Genomic DNA, 26,292 nt, shown 5'->3' with positions numbered 1-26,292 from the left:
TAAAGACTCCTCATTGCTCCACCCAACAGACAAAGCCTTTGACAGATTCCTTGGGTTTCTTAAGATAATGTCCAATACAAGAGACCTCTTGAGCCCTTCCTCCAGGGATTTCATTTTCTTCCTATTTCATTTGCTGTCCTTGGCTGGGATCAACTGTCTCTTTCCAGTATTGTGCTTCGGCGGCCATAATCAAATTTCGAGTTATGTGGTCCATTAGACACATACTGGCATTTTTACAGATCTTGATGGGGAGTTGGGCCCCTGTTTCCTCCTGTTTGGGGGGTGAGAGGGGGAAAGCATGTTTTTTGGAAGGTCTGAAAGCCTCTTCTCCAGCTGCCAGTTGATCGGCACTGCTGAGATGAGGGCCTTGAGCTTGGCGCTCCCCCAATCTGCCCTGGGGACCATCTGTATTTTGTGAGCCTGGGACCTGCCATTGCCCACAGGACGGCTGTGAACATCAGAGGCCCTGGCAGCTAGTAAAGGCTGGAGCTGGATGCGAACAGCTTGCCTGAAAGCCGGCTCATTCCATGGTTGCATGAGGCCAAAAGCTGTACCAGAGAGCCTTGGCAGGAAGGCCCTCCCAATCAATGGGGTTACAAAGCCCTCTCCCTGTAGGCAGACTCCCTCTTCTCACTTCACATGGATGGGACAGGATGTTTTTGTTTCCTATGCAGGAGGCTTAGAGAATCCAGGAAGTGAAATCACTTTTCTCAGTGAGACTCCCTGTGACTGGAGTTAGCAAGAGGCTTTTTAGACTCAGTAGCCTCACCCATAAAATAGGGAAGAGGACTCCTGTTCAGTTTACCTTGAAGATTTGCTTGGAGCAAGTGGGGGTTAAAGCAGAGTACATATGTAGCATCCTTCCTGGTTGCTGTGAGGCATGCAGTATTGGCAGAAAGGACATTGCTTAGGAATCAGGAGCTGCAGGTTCACTCGCATAACGCCTGTGTGCTACCTACCGCTTCCAATGCCTGCTTCCGCCTTCTGTAAAGGGAGCTAACAAAGCCTGCTTGCACAGATGCTTTGCAAGAACGAGATCATGGAAAGACTTTAAGTAAGATATTCTGATGCACAGGGAAGCCCTGCTGGGTCACCAGTATCAGAGAGAGGCTCCTAGTGGTGCTATAGACCACTAGGTATTTGGATCCTGAACATTTCGTATTATTCGTGGAATACTGTGAATGGGGCGGGGCCTCTAAGACTCATTAGGGTAGGATGAGAACATGAGTTGAGTTCTCAAGATGCCAGTGATATCTCCCCTACAAGAAGAGACACCAAGGACCTTGCTTGCTTTCTTCTCCTTCCTCTGTGAGGATACAGGGAGACTGTAGTCATCTACAAGCCCTACCTGGTGGTGGTAGTGGGGTCATCAGTGTTCAATCACATCGGCACCTTGATCTTGGGCTTGCAGCCTTCAAACTCTGAGAATATATCCTCTCCTGGAGTATTTTACGTATGGCAGCCTAAGTGATCTAAGAAACTCAGGGTTAGGCCCAGGTAAAAGTCTCACCTTGTCCTGGAGGGTGGCTTGATAGTGTACTCCCCAAGGTCCAGGCCTTGCCAGGGAGGTGATATGCTTAATTCTATGCAAGAGTTAAAGTGATGCTCGAAATTCAGCAATCACACTTACTGCAGCATTAAAACCAACAACCTAGGGGCTGGAGAGACAGCTCAGCAGATAAGAACATGGACTTGCTCTTTCAGAGGACCTGAGTTCAAATCCCCGTATCCACATAAAGTAGCTTACAATGGCCTGTGACTCCAGCTCCAGGGTGTCTGCTACCTGCTTCTGTTCCCCAAGGGTCCCTGCATCCACACGTAGAAACATTCATACACCCCCCCCACACACACAATTATAAATAAATAATAAAACATTTTAAAAACTATAATGCAAAATGAAACCAGAATCCAGTAAATCCAATAAAATACCAGAATTTTAAATAAAGATGTGATTTGTCAAAGTTGTACCAGGCCACACTAGTGACCAAGGGGGTGAAGTTAATAATCACCATCCTATTATCAAGAAAAAACGCTATTTTTGTTTCACATGAATTTTGCCTTTTTAGATATTACATTAAAATGCTGTGTATGTTGGTCACCACATTTGGAGTCATCTGAAGTATACCTGAGACAAGACGTTCCCTGCTCAGCCCTTGCCACCACCCACATGGCTTCATTCCATGGAGCCCTCCTAGCCCCAAATCCTGTGACTGCCTCCCCATTCTCTATGAAGATGCGCTGTTTACTGCCTCATTTCTCTGGGCTCTGGTCTGCTCGTCTGTATTGAATATTAATTATTAACAAGGATTGTTTCTCCCTTATGGAATTGAAATTGAAAAGAAGAAAAAAAGTGACTGAGAAAAATCACAAGCCAAAAGACTGACTCTCTCTTGTGGGAAAACGCTAATTTTTTTTTCATTCAGTAAATTCTTATTAAATGTGCAATGGTTGTGTGTCAGGTAGATACTGAGAACCAGCAGATGAGAAACCACTGGTCCTGTTCTGTAGAGCTCATAGCCCGCTGAGGATGCTGGGTAATGATGGTGCACAAAGCAGGGTGCTCCATAGGAGTGAGGGCGAGGGTGGGAGGGAGCCCTTAGTCCTTCCCTTGGGGAAGCTTGTAGGTGAAGGACTGCTTTGACTCTTGACAACACTTGAACCTTTCTTCTGAGCTGTCTTCCTATAGGCTCACTGTAGAGGAAGCAGGAAATGTCTATCCCTATAAGCTAGGCTGACTTCTTTCTAATTCTTGTCCGTGTCTGTGTCTGTGATGAGTCTACTTGGGACACTCCCAGAGAAGAAGGCTTTAGAACACCTGATATGAAACTTCCTACCACTGTGTGCCCTGTGCTCCGGAGCTCCAGTTCCAGGAGACTGAGGGAAAGAGAAGAAAAGACAAAGAAAAGAAAAATTAGCATTTTTCACTAAAATAATACTATGTCTTAAAATAGTCTCCTTTTTATAAGAAAAAGTCAATCAATTTAGGTTCAAACTCCTCAGTTTCTCTCCTTTCAAGGTGGCTCCCACATTTGGGTGGGGCCTGCTAAACCTGGTGTGGGAGTTAGCCAGGCCTCCTATGGGAAGTCACATGTCACCAGGTTCCCCTTCTCTGTGTCCACTCAGCTGTGTCTGAGTCGATAAGGTCTAAGTGGGCAGATGGACGCTCATCCGAGTGCCTCAGTTCTTCTCCAGTGGCCAGTCGCTGTTCTCCCTCCTTCAGAGGGTTCTTTAACTTGGGTTTCAAGAAACAACCTCATCATCAACTAGCTTCATGGTGGGACTTATTCTTTAGGATAAACAAAGGTCAGATATGTAGGGATTTGGACTTTCTCTAGATGTGATGGTGTGGGGCCATGGACTGTGAGAAGAAGCTTGGTAAAGTCGACCTAAAGATTATCAGTCTAATTGAAAATCAAGGCATTATGGTTATTGCTGCATCATGCTTTGAATTTGAAACTATATTTGTATTCACTAATTTATTTCTATTATAGGATCCTGCTTAAAGCCCTCTATCCCCCACTGACCCCGCCACTACACAGCTTGCACAACAAAACAAAAGCAGAAAATCATCAAATGGAAAAAGACTTCCCAAAGTCATATAATACAAATCCATGGTCTCTGGCACCTAAGTTAGTTTTCCTGTTGAGACACAGAGCATAAATCTATTGGGAAATGTCTCCCAGATGGGTGAGAAGAATGACTGAAAACTCATTACCTAATATTAAGGGACCACATTGGTTTCCCATTTTTTGATATAAGAGTTTATCAGAAACTTAGCTTTAAAACAAAACAAACTCATTATCTTACAGTCAAAAGGTCGGGGTCAGAAGTCCCAGATGGCTTTCAAAATGTCAGCAGGGCTGTATTCCTTCTAGAAGTTATAGGAAAGAATTTGTTGTTTTGTTTTGTTTTGTTTTGATTTTTCCACCCTCTAGAGGTCATGTGCACGTGGCTCAAGGCCCTTTTCACACTCTTCAGTGCCAGTGGGGCCAGATGTTCCATGGTCAGTCTGACTTCCTGGTTATGTTGTCTCATCTTCTTCCTCTTTTTAATGCCCACGTATTTCCATGAGGCCCACCTGGAGAAGTAAGGTTAATCTCCTACAGCAAGCCCATTGCCTAAACCACACAGGCAAACACCCTTTCACCAGCTAAGGCAGTGGTTCTCACCCTTCCTAATACTACAACCCATCCATACAGTTCCTCATGGTGTGGTGACCCCCCAACCATAAACTCGTAACTGCAATTTTGCTACAGTTATGAAGTGTAATGTAAATATCCATGTTTTCCAGTGGTCTTTTGGGGGTTGAGACTCACAGATTGAGAACCTTCGATCTAAGGTAAGGTGCTCAGGGGTTAGGAGTTAGGAGTCTCTGTAAGGAACTCTTACTCTCACATCCCACAGGAATTATTAGTAATTTTGGTTAAGAGGATAGTGCCATAACGACTACATTTTTAATACAAATGGCTTTTCCCAACTCACTAAACTATTCCCACTTTCTGGAGTACCGTCCCTTTCATAATAAACGGTCTCTACATTTCCTCCTCATGAAGGCTCAGGGAGCATCATGGGGGAGGGAGTAGAAATAGTGTAAGAGCCAGTGGTGGCAAAGGGCTGGGATGGAAGAGTATCCTCTAGACATGTCAGGACCTCTGCTTTCAAGAACTCACAGCAGCTGTGGTTGTTTGCCTGTGTTCATGTAAGGCAGTATTCTAGCAACAGCCATGAGCTGCAGTCCCCAGTGAGGAGCTATGGACAGAAGATGGCTTCTAAGGAAGGGAGAATCTTTTTTATTTGAGACTGTGGCCCCTGCTAGGTCCACCATGCTCCACTGGCTGGTCCCACATTTGCAAGGACACAGACAGCACAAACTGGACTTGGTAGATTATACATTTCAAAAAGGGACAAGAGGTTGGAAGGGGGTGGGAGTGGGTCTTGTAGAAATTAGAAGAGGAAAGGGGGTGAATATGATTGAAATACATTGCATGCATGTGTGAAATTCTCAAATGATAAATAAAAATAGTATAATCATAGAATAAGAAAAATCTAAAATCATAGTAGAAGTAAAATAGAATTATCTCAGTTCTCACAGATAATTTCAAAGTAGCATAAGGTAGATGTCTGATATTTGTTTTAAAAATTCTAGAGAAATATGTGAATGTATGAAGAAGAAATACCTATAAAATTAGATCAGCAAAATATTAATTGCTGATACTCGGTATCAGACAAGTAACTTATTTTACATATTTTCCCTTTCACATTTATTTATAACTTCCTGAGATCTCTTTAAAAAAAAACTGGAGATATTACTATGGTTTTCTTTCCCACCCTTCTAATCTCACCCATTCTTCCCTCCCCGAAGTAACTGGTGTTTTGAATTTGCTGCTTCTACCCCGCCCATAATTTTCATATTATTAGACATCTAATTATAGTGTTACTACACACACGTGTCTTAAACAACATATAATTACCCTTCACACTTTCCTAAATGTATATAAATAACATATCACACATTTTACACAGAATTTTTGAGACTTATTCATGTTGACACATGGATAATTACAGTTCATTATTTTTAAGTGATATAAAGTGTTCAAGACGAGCTGTATCGGTGAGCTCGAGATTTGACTGAGAGATGTCGCCCCAGTGAATAAAGTAAAGAAGTGACTGAGGATGATGCCAAGAGCGATCATACACATTCATACACATATGTGCCTACACATGCGAACGTGTGATGCAGTGGGTTAAGCAAACAAACAAATAAATAAAAATAAAGAGGACACAAAGTTAGGAAAGAGATGAGTTTGGTATCACAGAGAGAGTTTGAGGTAGGAAGTGTATGATCAAGATGCCTGGCACACATGGATGAATTTTTCAAAGAGTAAAAAAAAAAACACAAACAGCGTGTGCACACACACACACACACACACACAGAGAGAGAGAGAGAGAGAGAGAGAGAGAGAGAGGAAAAAGCAAGGTTGGCTTTAAGTTTTACTTACTATTATGATGGTCCTTTTATATATCCCCATATAGCAAGTGTGAAAATCCCTCTGGGATACTGAGCAGTTGTCTGGCTGATCTGTAAATTATAAGCAACTTCCTGTGTATGGGTCTTTCTAAATATTTAATAACAAACTGGTGAAAACTTCTATGCTTCTGCGGTATGTGGGATTTTATATTTATATCCATACCTACACACACTAATATTTTAAGGCTTTAAATTTTTGGTTAAGGAAATGATTGTGAAGTGGTATCCTGTTGTTTTCATCTGCAAATCCCTGGTAAATGGTGGGGGGGGGGGGCGAAGGGAAATGAAAACCTTTGCATTTTTCATTTTTTATTTGTATTAATGATGTCATAAATCATATCTCATCTACTGCATATGTCACTCACAGCATTTTAAGTCTCCATATATTTTACTTCCAAGATTATGTATTCTTATCTCTGCTTTATCTTTGGACATTGTAAATATTCTCATTTTATTATTCATTTTTACCTGTGCATGTGTGTGTGTGTGTGTGTGTGTGTGTGTGTGTGTGTGTATTTGGGGGACTTGCTTGTCTGTGCAGATATGTATGCATATGATAGCCTGAAGTGAATCTTCTGTATATTTCTCAGTTTCTCTGAATTTTATTCCTTGTAAAACAGGGTCTCTTTCTGAACCTAGAACTCATCAATTCAGCCATCCCTAGGGATTCACCTGTCACTGTCCCTCTAACTCTAGGACTGCAGGTATGTGCTACCAGGCCCAACACATTACATGGGTGCTGGGGATCTGAACTCAAGACTCATGCTACATGGTAAGCATTTATCCACTGAGCCATCTCACCAGGCTCAAACATTCTTATTTGGGAATGATACGGCTAATTTTGACCAAAGTGATATTAGACTTTGAGAGTTTTTTGAATGCTGATTTTATGACTGTTTCTTATATCCACTTGATGGATATGGAATGTAAGCATGCAGGTTTAGTATGAATGGGAGGCATCTGGTTCATCAAGCTTCTTTCCTTCTCTCATTTATCTGCATATCCTTGTCCCTCTAGAGATTGCCAGTGGCCTTCTCTTAGACCTCTGGGTTCAGTGTCACTAAGGCATCTAGAGATCCTTACCAAGCTGATATGTGATCCTTGCAGATCCATCCTGAAACTAGGGAGGGGTTTCAGCGAGATCTTGTTGGTGAACAGTATCATACCCAGGCACAGGGTAGATCTATTTTTAGTATTTTAAGAGCCTCCGTGCTGACTTTCACTGCCTCTGGGATAGTTTACAATCCCATAGCCATGCGTAATGACTCCTTTTAGTTTGCATCCTCACCAATATTTGTTGTCATGACGAATTTCTAAAAGTTTGCTTTGATACCCAAGATTGTATCTTTATCTTTGGCTGACTTGTGAAGGCTGACCTTCTTGTTGCTGGGTTACATCACTGTCTGGTGGTCCTTAGTGACCCTCCCATGTTTATAAATGGAGAGCTATGCCAAGCTTCTCACTCTAACATTGAGGCTATGTAGACTAGCCATCATGAGCCATCCTCTCCTTATGGATTTCTGTTGTCAGTAGGAAGATTGATGTACTGTCTCCTGTCCTAGATCCACCCAGGGGTTCTGCCATCATCCATCTTCCCTACAGTCCCCCAGACATGGCTACTCCTTCCCCCTAGCTACCAGTTAACTGCAGCTCATGTACCTTATCATCAGATATTTATCAAAAGCTCTACTATAGAGTTATAGAGATGCTCAGAGGTTAGGAACACTTGCTCCTCTTACAGAGGGCCCAGGGCAGTTCCCAGAACCCACAGCGTAGCTCACCTCTAATTCCAGAAGATCTGACACCTTCTTCTGGCTTCTGTGGGTACCAGGCACACATATGGAGCTCCATGCAGGCAAGAATCAATATGCATAAATCCCAACCCCTACATCTAAGGCATGGAGAACATCACAGAAAAGAGGAGAGAAAGACTGTAAAAGTCGGGGGACCAGAGTGTGTGCAGTGAGATAGTGGGAAGTGCTTCTCTTCCTTAGTTCTGATTTCTCTGGGAGAATCGCTGTTGTAGACTAGCTGGGCTGAATTAATTTTGTCTGCTGCATGCATTCCTTGCTTTATTTGTCTTAAAACTCCAAGTCTAAAATTATTTATAGCCTCATAACTGCCCAATATCCACTTCTAAATCTGTCTGGTTAAAACCACAACTGGAAGCAAAGGAACCTGTTATACTGCCGTTTAATTAATAAAAGTAGAATTCTCAGGTTTTTTGCATTATGTATTTTTGTTGTTGTTCAGCTGCAATGAAGGTGCGAGCTTTGGAGTGGCTTTTAAACATTAATAAGCCGCCTTTCAGTAAAGTGTGGATAACGTTGTAAAAGAGTATCTAAAACATATTTTAAAAAGAAAAACACAATCCTGAACCAGAAAAACAAAACAAAACAAAAAACCCAAAAACCAAACAGTTGAAAATCAGCTCAAAGGGAAAGGTTAGTGGTGGGAAGCTACAAGGACATGTTCCTGAGATGTAACAAGCCCATGGTTTTGCAGGGGTGGGGAGAGGAAGAGGAGGGGTGGTAACAGCAGCATCATGCCTTCTGAGAGGAGTAGGGGAGAAGAAAGAAAAGCAATAAAGAATGCAAGGGCCATATAAAGAGACAAGGCCCCCATATACCAAAATCTCCAATATGAAAACCCACTGTCTCACCTCTTAATGGTTCTACTGCCTCCTCCATTGTCTTGCTGGTGAGCAAGTGTTCAGATTCCGCACCACAGCAACAAGCCACATGCGGACAACTGAGTCCCATGACCCACAATGGCTTTTGTGGGCTCGAACAGCTCATCCATCTTACCTCCCATGCCTATTGGCTGCTACGTCTATTCATACCACAGTGCAGTTTCGAGAAGAGTAAAAACTCCCAATGCCCCCTTCTTTCTGGATAAGTTACTTTACTCTACAGCTCCTAGGAAAAAGACAGACAAGGGGGAGAGAGAGAGAGAGAGAGAGAGAGAGAGAGAGAGAGAGAGAGAGAGAAACATATTGTAAAGCCTGCACTGGTCAATATACCCAGTGACACTCCACTGAAGAAAACTGGTTGTTCCTCTCCCAGCAGGAATCAATTGCAAATTCCTTCTTGGAGAGGGTAGGATTTGGTGTCCACCTCCCCTTCTCGGTACTAGGACTTGGTCTGGTTTGGACTTGTTCACGCTGTCACGGTCTCTGTGGTTTCTATGTCTATCAGCCCTGTTGTGTCTGGATGAGGCTGTTTCCTTAGAATCACTTGCTGGCTCTGGCTCTTACAGTCTTAGGGAGGTGGGGAGGACCGGGGAGGAGTTGGGGGAGAGGAAAGACTATGATCAAATATATTGTATGAAAAAAAATTATATAATTTTTTAAGTGATGGAAAATAGTTCTTTAAGGTTTTAGGAGGGATGTAGCCTCCCAGTCAAGTCTGACTCATCAAGGGCATTTATATCATCTCTCTTGCAAACAAATATAAAGACATGAAACAGGAGCATGGCGAGAGTGGGCCGGAGATCTCACCAGAGCATTTTAGAGGTGGAAGTCTGCTGGGTGGAGAATCCTTGGAGCATTTGTCCCTGCCCAGAGAGCTCTGAGAACAGCAGCTGACTCATGCCTTAGCCTCAGGGGAAAGCACTCAGGGACCAGAGCCTCCAGGCTCCTACACACAGGCAGTAGAAGAGCTGAGAACAGGAGAGCACTGGAACCTGTGTGAGGTTACTTCTCACCGGGCATGAATGGTCCTTTGTTTTGGTTGCAGTCTATTCTGTAAGAAGCCAAGGGTTCTACTTACTGGGTGCTAAAAGGTCTCCCCACATCACCAATACCCTCCCTACAATAAAATGCCTTCTAGTTGGAAACCAGTCACCTAGGAAACCCTAGTCACCCGTCTGAGCCATCTAGCCTATTCTCTAAGCCTCTCACCCCAGTGAGGAGCCAGGGGTTTGCTCTATGTACACAATAGACACAGGGAGTTCAGGTTGACCCTTGGAGGTAGAAGCAGGCAGGGGTAAGACATCAGCTTGAAAGCTGTAGTCAGATAAAGTCAACTCCCTAATCCCACTGAGTAGCTTCACGTCAGCCTTCAGATGACCACCTAGGAAGGGAATTAAGGGGTTTTCCTGAGAGCTCTCCAAGATCAGATGACATTTAAGAGTACGGAGCTCTTGACTCTAGCTGCATATGTATCAAAAGATGGCCTAGTCAGCCATCACTGGAAAGAGAGGCCCATTGGACATGCAAACTTTATATGCCCCAGTACAGGGGAACGCCAGGGCCAAAAAGGGGGAGTGGGTGGGTAGGGGAGTGGGGGTGGGTGGGTATGGGGGACTTTTGGTATAGCATTGGAAATGTAAATGAGCTAAATACCTAATAAAAAATAGAAAAAAAAAAGTACTCCAAGGATGTAGTCAGATGCTCCTCAACCTCTCTGAAGGCAGTCCCATAGTGACCAGGCCCTAACTGAACACACACTGCGTAAATACACACACATGCACATCACAAAGATAAACACACGCAGGCAGACCGTCAAACCCGTGTTTGAATGCTTCGCACAGATTGACAGTCAATGAGTATTTATCAGGTTCTCGATCACAACAAACAACTCGCAAATCCCAGCAGCATATGGCGGGGTTCATTTCCTCCCCGCTAGTCTGTGAGTTCTTGGCTCTGGCTTCGTATTGGTTGGGCTTCAGTTCAGTCCTGATCAGCTCCAGCTGAAGGACCAGAGTGGCCAGGCTGCTAGCTCCCCTCAGTACCTAATGCAATTAATTTTTTAAACGCAGGCATGCATTGACCTGAATTTCCAGAAAGCTAGAAGGATGAGAAAGTCCTGAAAGGTTTGAGGATGGGGTGTTGCGTGTGCATGGGCAAAATGACAGGAATTGGAAGGCACACGGGTAGTTAGCGGCTGCGTGTGAACAGAGAAGGTAACTGAACGGAACCTTGGAAGTGAGGAGGGAATTTATTATACCTAAGTTACCATCTTCAGACCCGAATGACAGTTCTCAGACATGGAAAGCCTCAAAAGCCCTCTCCGTAGCCTGTCCCTGAAAAGCTCTTGTGTGAAGTGGGAACTTCTAGTTCTTTGGAAAGTTAGTTATGCCAAATGATGGTTTGCCGGGGCACACAGATGAAAAGATGTCTCACTGAAGCAAGCACATGAAAGGCTGTTTTCCTGAAGCAGACACAGGTGGGAGGATGTTTGGATAGAGCAGACACATGAAAGGACTCTTGATGAAGGAATGTAAATATGACCCCACAGACAGTGGGAGACGCACACTGGGCTTCGGGTTGGTTTGTTCCACCTCACTGTTCTTTGCTAAAGACACGCATGTATTAGTTTGCCTTACATAGCCTTGTTGAGCTCAACTTGTGATAACTCCAACGTTGAGAGAAACTCCCCCAAGAACTGCTCTTGAGGTTCCTGCAGCACTTGACCTTCTGTGGCCTCGCCTCAGGCTGTTTGGTGAGCCTCATGGTTTCTTCAGGGTTGAACTACACAGTTGCTTGGTATCTGCTTGCTCAAAGGACTGGACTGTAGCAGCCAGATTGTGCCTATTGTCTGCCTAGAGGACTGATCTGCAGCTGCTGAATCATATTTTGTGTTTGCTACAGGACTAAACCGCTGCTCAAGAAGATTGAACCTCCTGACCCCAAAGAACTATTGCTGAACAGGTCCACTTCCCCCACATCCTAATAGCTTTCCTCTTCCACTACCTCTGTTGGGTGGTGGGCTAGAGGAGAGGTTGAACCCTTATTAAACATAGGTTGCAAAAAAATGTATGCCTATGCTTGTGGATGAGCACCCTCTAAGAGGGGTGGGGAGGAGTAAGAGTAGTCAGATGACCCAGCAGGTAAAGGCTTCCAGCACCAAGGCTGACAACCCGAGTTCAATTCCTGTGACCCACATGGTGGAAGGAGGGAACTGACTCCCAAGAATTGTCCTCTGACTGTCACGTGTGTAGATGGCCCTCCACTGGCCACACTCATACACGTAACCCCATACACTAATTAAACCCATAAATACTGTTGAAAAATGAGAGTGAACTGAGAAGATACTAAACCCAGAAGAGACATAAGAGGAAACACAGAATGCTAGCAAAGGTAATGCTTGACTGACAGCTGATAACCACAGGGTGGACAGTCTGAGTTGAAGCAGGGAGATGCAGGCGTCTACGCAGGATGAGGGAAGATAAACACAGGTTGTTGCTTCCAGGTATTTCAATGTGTGCTCCATGGCAGTTTGCCCATGCTCTGGGTAGATTTTCTCCCTCCTTCTTTCTCATAGATAGAAACATCTTTGGGGGCAAGGGGATGCCAACACATAATCTCTGCCCCTCTCTTTATAGACCACCCTCTCAGTACTGTTTTAAATGTCCCCCAAATTTCATTCTATGGCGGATGCAACCATCCTCTTACAGATCAATGCTCTTGATAGTAAACTGTGCCAAAGGGCAGCAAAGTGATGATAGGCAAGGGGACCTGGTAGAAGCTGGAAGGTAGATTAGTCGGTTGAAGCCTTCACAGCAGGCAGAGCCATGAGCGAGAAGATAAGGAGTGGCTCTTTGCTGAAGCCCACTGCTGGGCCAGTCTATTACAGTCCTCTAGGGAATTGTGCTACCCATAGTGGGCTGGGCCCACATACACTGATTAACAATCAAGACAATCCTCCCCAGACAGGGCCACAGGCCAATCTGAAATAAGCAATGCCCCAGGTGGGTTCTCCTCTTAGATGACTATAGGCTGTGTCCCGCTGACAATGGAGCTCTAAGCAGGACACCCTCCTCCTAGCAACTCTGCTTTTAGAGGGGAAGGTAGCAGGCAGAGCTTTGTGTGTGTGTGTGTGTGTGTGTGTGTGTGTGTGTGATTCCTATATATTATCTTATTTAATTCCAACAATTCCCTGAAGGATAGGAGGCTAATCATTTAAGATGCTTAAGTCTGGATGCTGCTGGTCGGAACTTTTGAAACCCGAGGCACAGGCTACTTCTATGGTCCATCCCAGGTCTCCCATGCCACATGGGGGTGAAATGGGCTAAGGATTGTCACTGTGGTGCGGTATCATCTCATAGGAATACTACAGGGGGCTTATGGGGAAACACGTGTGAGAAGTTCACAGAGTGTACGTTATTATAACTTACTGCTGAAAGAGTCAGGAAACGTCATGGATAGCTTTGAGTATCGACTGCATCAGGCTGGTGGGCTGGGTGTGTTCTATGAGAGCTTTCCCTGAGGGGACTGCGAAAAGGCAGAAATCTTTCAATGAATGTGGGTGATATTACCTTGAAGAGAAAGCCAGCTAGTATAGGCATTATAGGCACAATCTCTCTCTCTCTCTCTCTCTCTCTCTCTCTCTCTCTCTCCTTCCCTCTACCCTCTCTCCTCTTTAATGTACTTCTCTCTCTCCTCTCTCTCCTCTCTCTCTCCTCTCTCTCTCTTCTCTCTCACACACACTCCACACTCACACACTCTCTTTCTTCCCCTCCTTCTCTCTTTCCTACTTTCCTTCCATCCTTCCCTCTCTTCTCCTATTCTTCCCTCTTTCTCCTGCCTCTCCTCTTCCCCCTTTCCTTCCTGGCTACTATGGTGTGACTGTTCTCCTTCTCCATATCCTTCCCATGACAATGGCTAAAATAATGTAACCAAAACAAGCCCTTTCTCCAGTAAGTTGTGTCTTTCAGCTATCTGGTCACAGCAATGACAAAGCTGACTAACACACTCAAACCATCAAGATTGGATAAAAATAATTCTCAATTTCTTTCCCCTGAAACACAAATTTCTCCTTTTATTTGGCCTCTCTGGTCATTTGGAACAACAATCTGCTTGCTCCGGGTCACAAAACTGTTCATTAGTGAAGCTGGACTTTGTACTTAAGTCTATCCTTCTTCAAAGCTCTGGGTCTTTTCCTCATGATCTGTTGGCTCTCATTAGCTGATGGGGTGTAGGGTAGACAGGCAGTGCAGAGCAGAAGTGTCAACACCAGGATGCAGGAAGAGGGAGAGGGACAGGTGGTAGGAGAAGTAGTTAATGTGATGCTGTGTCAGATAGGGAGGGAAGCTCAGTCCATTAGCAGAGCAGTCAGGGCGACTCAGGTAGGAGAAGGGAGAAGGCAGTTGCTGAGGCAGATCCAGTAAGTAGGACATTATGATTGGCAGAAATGAATTTGAGTAGGGATGGTCTCAGGAGGGACACTTTCCTCAGTCTTTAATGTACTGTGCTTTAACTCTTGGACTTGTCTCAGCTGGATGTTTAGAATTTTCCAGTTAGGGAAGCATCATTTTCCCTCTGCCACACACAATCTCCCTTTCATACTCTTACCAATTCCTGTGCGTGTGCTCTCGCACATGCGTGCAATTGCACATGTGTGCTCATGTATGCAGAGGCTAGAGAACATTCCAAATTTTTCCTCAGGTGCATCCACAGTGTTTTTTTGAGACAGGATCACCCATGGGCCAAGGGATTCGTGATTACGATAGGCTGGCTAACTTGGCAAATCCCAGGCATCTGCCTGTCTCCATCCCTTCCTCGCTGAAATTACAAGTGCACACATACGTCTTTTTACATGGGTCCTAGGGACCACACTCATGGGGTTATTTTTGTTGTTGTTGTTTTTTTCTGTTTTTTTTGTTTTTTTTTTTTTTTGTTTTTTTGTTTTTTTTGTTTTTTGGTTTTTTTTTTTTTTTTTTGGTAGCAGGCACTTTACCCACTGAACCACCTCCTTAGCCTCCAATAGGCTATTTTCTATCCATTTTCTGTATATTAAGATCAGTGAAGGCAGGAATGTTGTCTCTATGACTCATACATGCTTAACCAGTGGCTGTGGCATACTATGGGGAGGAATATAGTAAAAAGGAAGAGCATGATTATATTTTTAATAATTATACTATAACAATGTTCCCAAAAGCCAGAAGAACATGCTAAAATGATGAAAAAAAAGAGTCATTACATTTTCAAAAATTATTAGTCAATATTTTGGTCTAAGTCAGAAGGTACAAGCTGGAAGGAAGCTCATCTCAGTGCATTTGTGCTCACACACACACACACACACACACACACACACACACGCACACACACACACACACACACACACACACACACACTTCATTTACTTGTTAAACACTCATGATCATAATCACCAACCACCTACCGAGGAATCAGACACAGTCTCTGCTTCTCAAAACTAGAGAAAGAGAAGATGAATTGTCATGACTGGGGAGACTGAATCTGTAGTTGAGACAAAAAAATGAAAATGAATAATCCATTCTATGGGTAAGCATTTTATATTTTCCCACTGGGATCCTTGAAAATGCAAATCCTGTAACAGGAGAATCTAGACCAATGGTTCTCAACCTGTGGGACCTGTGACCCCTTTGAGGGGTTGTGTATCAGATATCCTGCAAACCAGATATTCACATTATATTACTATTCACAATAGCAGCAAAATTATAGTTATGAAGTAGCAACAAAATAATTTTATGCTTTGAGGTCACCATGGCATGAAGAATTGTATTAAAGCATTATAGCATTAGAAGATGGAAAACAACTGATCTAGACCTTCTTCATGAAGCATGACAAAATGAAGCCAGAATGTGACCTCTTCCAGTGGGCTTGGGGAAGATGAGGGCTCAGTTACCAAGCAGCCAGGCCTGAGCTGCTCAAACCAGCTCCATTTCTGATCCATGCTGTTGTTTTTCAAATGTGGATTTAAAGATCTAGCTAGGCATGGTAGCACATATCTGTAACACCAGTACTCTAGAGTCAGAGGCAGGAGGATCAGGAGTTCAAGGCTAGCCTGGGCTACATGAGAATCTGTCTCACAAAAAAAAAAAAATGTGTCTGTAGCAATAAAGAATTATCACTTTTAATTTCTCCCCCAAATAACCAAGAAACAATAATTCTCAACAACTTATCAAATACTTTTACCACCCTTTTTTATGGTTTTAGAACGGAACAAAGAATCTTCACTATAAAACACACATCAAGGAAGCCCCTCGTAGTGAGTGTCTGCTCTTCCACCAGGAGGAAGCTGGTTGTCGGGGGCTGAAATGACTCTACAGTGCCAATCCAACCTGCCACTGGATGCTGTAGTCAGAAATGGTGTGGGATGAGAGAGGAGGGCAAGTCCCGAGTCTCCGGTGGAAAATCTGCTTCTGGATACCTGGTGCTGGGAAGAAAACACTGTCTGAGATACAGTGCCTCCTCTGTGTATGGCGCTGGAAGGTTTTCCTGGCCAGTCCTCACTTTGTGCATTAAAGAAAGAACACTATAGACACCAGTACTTAGTGTTGGATGGAAAGACATACCAGGCCTTCATCATGAGCAATAAGAATAAAGTTCACTTTGTGTTTAGAAGGAAGACAGGCAAGGTGATTTACCTCAAGCTATTAGATGGCCAGTGTGGAGCCAGGAAGGATTTGAACTCTGCAGATATGGCTTTATTACATGGGTTTTTCTTGAAAAAAATTGTGTTTGTATGCACGTGCACACTCATGTATGTTATGCTTGTTTATGGGGTTGTGCACAATGTATGTGTGTGTGTGTGTGATACATGTGAATGGGGTATGCATGATGTTAATGTGTATGTGTGTGTGAGATATAAATGGATATCAGGTGTTCATGGTTTAAGTATGTGTGTATATGCATGGACATGTGTGTTATGCTTGTATATGGGGTGTGCACAATGTATGTGTGTGTGATACATGTGTATGGGGTATGCATGATGTTAATGTGTATGTGTGTGTGAGATATAAATGGATATCAGGTGTTCATGGTGTAAGTGTGTGTGTGTGCATGCACATGTGTGTTATGCTTGTGTTTAGGGAATGCACAATGTGTGTGTGTGAGTGTGTGTGTGTGTGAGAGAGATATGGATAGGATGTGCATGGTGTAAGTGTGTGTGTGTGTATGTGTCTGTGTGTGTATATGTGTGTGTGACAGAGTGATGGTGAGGGGTGTGATACATGTGTATAGGGTACCGATGATGTGTATATGCTATGCATATGCATGGGGTATGCATGATGTATATGTATATCTGTTTGCATGAGATGTATTGTGTGAGGTGTGTGCATATCACAGTACACACGTGGAAGTCAGAGGATCACCTTGCAGAAGTCCCCTCTGTCCTTCACCTTTACTTGAGTTCCAGTATTGAACTCAGGCCATCAGGCTTGCACAGCAAGTGCCTTCACGTGCTGAAACATCTGAGCCCTCTCACCTGTGCCTTCAGGGCATTTTCTATTGTGTTATAACGTGTTCATCTGCAGAGCATTGTCAGACACATACCAACACCCAGGAATATGATTGAGTTCTGTCAATCTAAAGAGAAATGTCTCTCTCCTAATGACAGTAGCTAAAATCTATCTGAAGCACTGAGCTACCTACAAAGAATATTCTATGCTTATCCCTGTACCATGTATTCAGTCAAAGTCTTTAAGAAGTTCTGAGTATTCCCATTCAAAGTTAGAGATCAGAGAAGTCAAAGGAGGTGAAGCCATCTGCAGCCAGTTCCTCTGCCTGGCCTCGCTACCTTTAGCACTTAATACCACACTTGCTTTCACTGTGTGTGTGTGTGTATACATTTATGCATGTGCATGTGTGTGTGCACTGCATGTGCATGTGTGTTCATGTGTATGTGTGTGCACACACGTGTGCATGCTTATATGTGTGTGCTAGGTTTATTTTATTTTCATGTGTGTGTATAGATGTATGTTGGGGGGACTCACTGTCAGTGGAGATGCCTGTGGAATCCAGAAGAGGGTGTTGAATCCCCTGAAACTGTAGTCACAGGCAGTTGTGAACTGCTTGATGGATGCTAGGAACTGAACTCAGGTCCTTTGCAAGAGCAGTGCCTGCTTTAAACTGCTGCACCCTCTGCAGCTCCAGATGTGCTGTCTCAGTATTATTATCTCCCTGGCTCCAGAGGCCAAATATGGAAGGATTTTGTCCAAGTGCTATCAGCTTTTGCTAAAATTCTGCCGCCGAGGTGGACTTAGGAACTATCTGACAAAATCAACATGAAATAAACATTCAAGAAATGTTCAGCTAAATTAGAGCCTCCTTCTTTCCATAACACATGATGATGGTAATGATCTGTCTAGGAAAACATCCGGGATTAATTTTAAAATCTCAGAATGTCAACAAAGACTCATTCAATTATAGTCGTGATTATTTAAGGTTATCATATAAACGAACAGAACCTTGCTCAATTTGCACAGGTTCTTTGAAGTTACAGAGTGCTTTCATGTTCATTATCACTTCCGGCTCTCAAGAGAAGACAGCTATATTCAATTAGTACCTATCTCAGCTGACAGAAGTGGGTCCTGATGTTAGGAGAGTGTACCTTACTGCAGTGGCTGGGAAAGGTAGAACTGCAGAGAATCCAGATCACCTGAGTCCTGATTTACAGCTTTCTCTAGGGGGTGAGGAGATGGCTCAGTTGGTAAAATATTTAACTGAGTTCAGTACCCTAGGAGTGACTTTAGAACCAGAAGTCCAGGAAATAGTAGTGGGAGCACCACTAATGCCTGGCTGGGGAGGCAGAGGACAGTGGAGTCCTGAGACTAACACATCTTTTTCTAGTACCTCAACTATAGCTGCCCAACTGCACACACATTATTTTTAATATGGATGCTGACAACACTTCCAGACTCTGTTTATGCCTCCTTAACTGGCACTGGCTGACTCTGGGAAGCCAAGTTCATGGAACCTCTGGCAAGCAGCCTTGAAGGTAAGATAGTGTTACTCTACGCTGGCATTTCCGACCTGCCCGAAGATACATTTGTAGGCAAAAACAGGACCCCAGGGCTGTAGAGGTGACCTGGAATAGAGAAGGATCTGAGAGACATGGAGGCATTAGCTGCTGACTGAAAGAGATCTGAGGAGCATGCACAACCATGTACAGATACAGCCTGTGGGCAACTCAGATGCAAGCCTAGTGGAAACAGGTTTAGCATGAGAACAAAGCATGGAACCATCTAGAAGGATAGCAACCTTGACAAAAGCTAACACCAATATCTTACATCCCAGATATGGCATTCAAGTTGGCCTCAATATATACCAGCAAGACCTCATTCCCTTTCCTTGACCAGTCTCTGCCTCACAGCTGTAACATTACCACTGATCTGGACACATTACTCCGTAGTGCCTGCTCTTCCTCTTCTCCTTGAGGACACCCTGGCGCTTTCCCAGAGAGCAACCCAGTTTCCCCTAGAGCCAGATTGGTAATGCCTATGCTAGGATCCCCTGCCCTCTCCACTCTGCAGACCTGCATGGGCTTTAATTGGTCACATTGGTTTGTAGCTTATGTGTACCTCAGTGTCTACTACTGGACCACTCACTGAGGTCAGCGCCTTTTCCACCACTGCAATGAAGAAAACCATTCATAGCTCAAAGTAGCCGAATGCCTACGTGCAAAAATCGGTAAAGAATACAAGTTGCAGAGTGGGCAGGGGTGGAGGCTGGTAACATAGGCCAGTGGGTATAACACTTGCCCAGTACTCATGAAGCTCTGGGTTCTGTCTTAATCCTGCAGATACTGGATGAGATGGTGCATACTTGTAATCCCAGCATTGGGGATGTGGAGACGGGAGCATCAGAAGCCAGCAATAGTGAGTTCAAGGCCAGCTGGGCAGTATAAGAGCTTGTCAGGAAGTGGAAGTTAATTCCCAGCTCATGATGCACCTGGTGAATACTGTCTTTTTTTTTTTTTTTAAACTTAGAAGTTTTTAGAACTTCAGAAAACTGTTTTTATTTTAACTGTAAATAATAGGCCTCAATTTTGTCTCTCTTTGCTCCTGCTCTTATAGAAGAATACAGTGAATAAAAGAGTCTGTCTGAGAGCAGAGGTAGAGTAGTTAACTCTAGCCTGAGAACCCAGCAGGGTTGGAAACCAACACCACTCCTCTTCCAACACAGCTTACACTGGGAGCGTGTGTTTGTTTCAGTCTCCTAGACTTAGGCTTGTTCCCGGGATCTCCACACTGCTGACTGCTTATCACCAAGGCTTCTAAGCACAGGCCAACACAGAGGGCCAGGCAGAAAGCAGACGTTAGAGAGTTTTGTTTAATGAGAACACTGGGAATGAACCCTGGAAAAGGGTGGTGTCGCTGAGCCTTCCATCATTCACACTTAACATAAAGGACTGGTGGGCCTGGTGGGGAGCACCCTGTGCCCCCAGCTACTTGGGAGACTAAGTGTTCAAAGCTCACCTGGCCCACAGAACAAGCAATATCAGACCAAAAGAATTAGGGAAAGTTACAGAAACTGTGATGCTCTGGCGACACAGATTATGATGCTGAACATCTAAAAGTCTATCGAGTAAAAGCTCCTGCTTGGGCTCTGCAGCCCAGGAAATCAAGAGTCAGAGAGTTACGTCATTGCCACGCCCATGACTAATTTTGGCAGGTCCATCACTCAATCTGAGGTCTAACTCATAGAAAAGGCATGTGGGTAGCTTAAAGGGAAATGTAATTCTGGCTGAGGAAGCACTGTGGACAAATCTAGGGGTATTGAGGCTACTCAGAGATTGGGGCTAAGCAGGACAGAAAAGAGTAGAAACGGAGGTTAGCCCAGATCCTTGGAGCTCAGAACTTCTCTCTCCTGGATCTGCACTAACCCCAGGGTTTCTTCTGCAAGTGAATTTTATGAATAAGTTCTAGATAATATCATATTTATCAGCTCAGCTCAAGGCAGCAGTAGAGAGAAGTTTAAACCTCCAGACAGCTGGGTTCCAATTAATGAAATCATTCAAAAAAGGAAGAGAAAGGAAGCAGTCCTAGGGCTGGGGAGATGGCTCGGGGGATAAGAGCACTTGCCATGCAAGCCTGAGATCCTGAGTCTGAATCCCAGTACACACATTAAAAAATAAATCTGGGTTTGGCCACATACAGCTACTGTAACCCCAGCATGGCGGGATGTGGCCACTTGCGACGTGGTGGGGCTGAGATGAGTGGGGGTGGGGGTGGCTCACAGGACAGACAGCCTAGAGGAAAAAGTGAGTTTCAATTCAGTGAGAAACCCCGTTTCAAGAGAATAAGATGGAGACTGACGGAAAGGGGAAGCTCAACATCCTTGTCGGCCCTCCACATGAGCGTGCATGTGTGTGCACTTGCATGTGTGTACACACATGTACATATGCACATGTGCACACACACAGCAGTCAGAGGAAAGAAAATGCTGTAACTCAATATGCCGCTCACCTCTGAAAGGAATTTATGTTTGCATAACATTTTCAGTTGTCACAGTGGACATCCACACACCTTTTCACAGAGCACATCTACACATCCTTCGCAGAGCGGTGCTGCGATATGACATCGTATGTAGATGTACGATGGATGATGAAAGCTTAAAACTTAACGTTGTGGGATACTGTTGGCTAAGCCCTGCCTTCATCTGGATTTCAGCACTCTTTCTTCTAACAGTACTTTCCTATTTCAGAGTCCAATGCAGGACCCCACACAGCCCTGAGCTGCCATGCCTTCCCAACCTCTCTCTCAGGGGTGTGACAGTGCATCTAACTTGCCTTCCTTTTTTTTTTTTTTTTTTTTAACAAAGGCCTGGCTGACCACATCACTGCTCCCTTCGGGTGTATTGGGTGTTTCTTCATTAGACTGAGGTTACACATTTTTGACAAGTTGTACTTCAACTTGCTCTGTGAGCAAGTACACCAACATGCTTTGCACCAGGGATGACATGATGTCAACTCACCTTAATCCATTTGTGAGGAGAGGAAGTGTCTGCCAGTCTGCCAGACTGTGCCTCTGTGCAATTGCTCTTCTTCCCTTTACTATATATACTAGATACATAAATAAATAAATACCATGAGAGGTACTTCTGTGTATCCTGCTTTTCCTTAAACTTATAACTATGGCTTTTTAACATCTCTCCATGGATCTTTCCTGTCTTCATTCATTCATTCGTTCATTCATTTATCTATCGTGTGCACACACATGCATGTGGACATGGCAGGGCATAGGTACAGAGGTCAGAGGATAACTTGTTGGCATCGGTTCACTCTTTCCACCATGTGAGTTCCAGGGATTGAACTCAGGTTATCGGGGCATGGCCACAAGTGGTTTGTCCCACTGAGCCATGTCACCAGCCCACAACATTTTTTCACTGTGGTCATCTCTTGCTAGCTTGTGTTTTTAAAATTCCCTGTGCAGTGATTAACTGCATATCTGTAAGGAAAAGTCTGTCCTTCTCCACAGACACATTTTCTCAAACTTTTTAATCAGTGAGGACCTGATTTATTTAATTAATTTATTTAATTAATGTTTATTTAATTCTGTGAACCATGATCCAATGATCCCTCTCTCTTTTGCTGCTCTGTTCACCCAGGTTTGGCCACAGAGAATCCCTGTGCCCTTATGAGATGCCTTCATCCTTGGTTCTTTGTTTTTTTGTTGTTGTTGTTTGGTTGGTTGTTGTTGTTGTTTGGTTTGGTTGGTTTTTTGCTTTTTGTTTTTTTGTCTTTTGTCGGTTGGTTGGTTTGGGGTTTTTTTGGTTTGTTGGTTTGTTGGTTTGTTTTGCTGTTTGAACATCTATTCTGTGGTTCTGCAGATGCTCTATTTCCACCTTGTGCTCTTCTTCCTTTAGTCTTATAACCAGTCACTCCCCAACCCCCAAGAGCTTCACTTCCATTTTACTAGCAAGTGTTATGGAGGACTCAAGACCTTAGTACAAGATGTGCTCAGTGCTCCTGGGGCATCCTCTTTCCTTGGTCCTCTCACTGGATAAAGGTGTGAAATGCACACATCTCTATTAGCCCACGAACACACATAAGCATCACTATTTCCTCACTGGTTATTTTGTGGGTGCATTTCCCAGCTATGATTATGTGCTCTAATGCTAATACCACATTGGAAGTTTCCGGCAGGCTTGGCTCCTCTCCCTGACGAATGCTTGCTTTGGGGACAATGTTTTATCTCTCCCTATACCTAGGCAAAGGAGCACATCTTCATAATTCAGCTGCTACATTTACTGACCCATGGGGGAAGGGATTTCCATGGCAAAGAAAAAGTAAAAGTATTCCTTTAAGTTCTCATTGGCCAGTTCTGTGTCATCTATACTGAATACTAAGAGACACCAGCCCATGCATACAATCTTAAAGGCATGCAAAACTAAAACATTAGAGGCATGAGAGACAGCTCAGCAGTTGAGTGTTTGCTATTTCTCTGAGGGCCCAAGTACGGTTGTCAACATACACATGGCCAAACATTCGTGTATATAAAGTAAAAGTAAACACATGGTTTAAGTAAAGATTCCCAGCCACTTAGACCTCTTCATATTTTTTTAAAGCCCATATCCTTAAAAGTCTCACAATGGGGATGGTATTTATCAGGGACACTGCTGTTTTGCAAGCAAAGTTTAAACATTTGTATCAATGAAAACTGTTTATAACTCAGAAGACTGTACTGTGTGAGCTTCCCAACACATTTATCACCTCACTCCAGAGCTGGATGGGAAGGAACGACCTTTGCCTGCCAGTAGAAGTCTGGGGAAAACGATGAAGAACATGTCAGAAACACTATGAATCTTCTCAGGCAGTTATAGTAGTGAAAATGATCTTGATTCTTTTCCCCACCCCCATTCATAAATCTCCATCAGCACTTAAAGATAATGCTGTCAATCCATCGTCGTCGTCTTCCCACAGGCAGTGCCGTTGTGGCAGCTTCCCTTGGAGCTCAAAAGTGATACCCAAAATGGGAAGCCTTTCCTACAAGGTACATGCTGATAAGATGCTAATGAGAGAAATGTGAAAAGAGACAGGCAGAGTAAGAAAGGGAATGGTTTCTTGCCTTCACTGAAGGTTAATGGCCAAATCTTTTAAGTTTTCTGTGATCTACTTTCCTCTGTCAAATAAAAATAATAGTAAATGTTAGGAGCCGTTCTTGCAGAGGACCAGGGTTCAGTTCCCAGAACCCATACAGTGGCTCACAACCATCCGATCCCAGTTTCAGGAGATTCAACGCCCTCTTCAGGCAACTCTGGGTGCCGCATGCATGTGGCCAACATGCATACACATAAAATAACAATAGATAATAAAAAACAAAATAGTAACTCATCAGAGAACCATGAAAAGAAAAATCAAAATAATGGATCTAAAATATACTTTGAAAAGGTGAAAGTACCACGGTGATAAGAAAGTATTCCTAGTCACATCATTGTGATTTTGTCGTAGAAAATGTTCATAGGAGGAGTCTCCAAGTTGTTAGCAGTAAATGTGCAGCTTGGAAAAGATATTATGTGGGCGACATCAGGCTGGGAAGAGAGCTCACACTTGCATTGGCAAAGCTGAAACTTGACACAAGTTCAGTACTCTACAGTGCCAAGCTGATGGCGCGTGCTCACTAAATATTTATTGACTGAGCTTTTGCTTTTGGTGCACTGTGGAATATTTGTTTCTCTCTTTCTTGCACTATGGTAGAAGCTTAAGATAGGGAGTATGCTTTACATATTTGCCATTTTCTGTACCAACTTTAGTGCTTGCCACAGGCCTGGCATTCACATTATCTTGTAAAAGAATGAAAAATATATGAATGAATGAGATCCTGTGAAAATGGTGTTTCCATTATGATGAAGAGATAACTGGATGGATGGACCAGTTGCATAAAAGTGAATAATAAGGACCAAGCTGCAGGGCATATGTAACCTGACTTCAAAATTACCTCTAATGCTGCCATAATTAAGACAGGGTTGTTGGCTTGGATAAGAAAGTGGGGGAATGGAACTAGAAGGAAACTACATAGGTTGCTGAATACTGTTTAGTACAGAATAAAAAGGGGAAGGAAAATATTTTCAAAACTGGGGCTATGGATGAGGTTTGGTGGCACAGGCTTGTAATTATAGCTACCTGAGAGGCTTAGGCATGAAGACCCCAGGACAAGTTCAAGGCCTATCTTGGATGTAAAATGAGTTTCAAACAGCCTGGGTAACTTAGATTTGGTTTCAGAATTTATTTTAAAGGATAGACTCACAGGAAATTGGACTCAGTTCCTACCTCACAGTATACAGACTTAAGTTCAACTGAGAAGAAAACAATGAGCTGGTCTGGCTTCCAGTTTTCTTTCTGTAACTGTGATACAGAATTATGGCCACAGGACCAATGCCTTGCAGCTTGGGCTATGTGAAGAGTGCCTTGAAATGTGCAGATCTGGCTCAAGAGGTTTCAGTGGAGAAGAATTTCAGTACGTGGCTTAGAGACTGTTTTTGTGGTGTTTTGGCAAAGAACATGGTTCCTTTTTGCCCTTGTCTGAAGAGTCTACCTGAAGCTAAATTAAAGAGATTTATATTAATTGCACTGGACAAAGGAAATCTCAAAAAAAAGCCCACTGGAGACTTTGTTCTCTGGATTAATCTCATGAAGAACATTCTGATCAAGCACAACAAGCTTTAAAAGAAAAAATACAAACTGTATGGTTCGAGTAATAATAAAGGGGCACCAGAAAGTGGAATAGAGTTGGATCCTGTGTTCAAGAGGACAAAGAAACTAAGAGAGCAGTGATCTCAGGGCAAGATTCCACCTGGCTAAGCTTATTGTTTGTGTTTGCAGTTGAACAATGAATAGTTTGGACTTTTAATCTGAAATGAGCTACAGTCCAGAAATTGAGGGCACACCTGTGATCCAGATCTTGAGGCTGGAACACACAGGCTTTTGATCTGAATCTTGAGGAATAGAGGCCCTGAAAAGCATAGAGGCTCAAGGATGGAGGTACATGCCTTTAATCCCAGCATTCAAGACACAAAAGCAAATATATTTCTGAGTTCAAGGCCAGCCTGGTATAGAGCAAGTTCCATTAAAAGAAAGGCTTGTGCTCACTTCAGCAGCACATATACTAAAATTGGAACGATACAGAGAAGATTAGCATGGCCGCTGCACAAGGATGACACGCAAATTCGTGAAGCATTCCTTATTTTTTGGTCACAAAACAAGCCTCAACATATACAAAAATATTGAAATTGTCCCATGCATACTATCAGATCACCATGAACTAAGGCTGATCTTCAATAACAAAATAAATAATAGAAAGCCAACATTCACGTGGAAACTGAACAACACTCTTCTCAATGATACCTCGGTCAAGGAAGGAATAAAGAAAGAAATTAAGGACTTTTTAGAGTTTAATGAAAATGAAGCCACAACATACTCAAACTTATGGGACACAATGAAAGCATTTCTAAAAGGGAAACTCATAGCTCTGAGTGCCTCCAAAAACAAACTAGAGAGAGCACACATTAGCAGCCTGACAACACACCTAAAAGCTCTAGAACAAAAGGAAGCAAATTC

The 26,292-nt window shown here is 43.5% G+C and overlaps 1 long non-coding RNA gene and 1 other non-coding gene across 2 annotated transcripts in view; both read left to right on the top strand.

The window, feature by feature from the left end:
* 4930502A04Rik (RIKEN cDNA 4930502A04 gene) overlaps positions 1–16,360 on the top strand; it is a 49,299-nt gene extending 32,939 nt beyond the window's left edge. Inside the window, exon 4 of the long non-coding RNA NR_040737.1 lies at positions 15,951–16,360. This is a non-coding gene — a long non-coding RNA (RIKEN cDNA 4930502A04 gene). The remainder of the gene's footprint in view (positions 1–15,950) is intronic.
* A 9,456-nt stretch (positions 16,361–25,816) lies between these two features.
* Gm22169 lies at positions 25,817–25,923 on the top strand. The gene has a single exon (XR_003948536.1). It is a non-coding gene; the product is annotated as a U6 spliceosomal RNA (small nuclear RNA).
* The last annotated feature ends 369 nt before the right edge of the window (positions 25,924–26,292 follow it).

This window comes from Mus musculus, chromosome 9 (assembly GCF_000001635.26).
Source record: "Mus musculus strain C57BL/6J chromosome 9, GRCm38.p6 C57BL/6J".
Taxonomy (NCBI): domain Eukaryota; kingdom Metazoa; phylum Chordata; class Mammalia; order Rodentia; family Muridae; genus Mus; species Mus musculus.
Note: the sequence above shows the minus strand (reverse complement) of the source record. Positions and strands in the feature narration are given on the sequence as shown.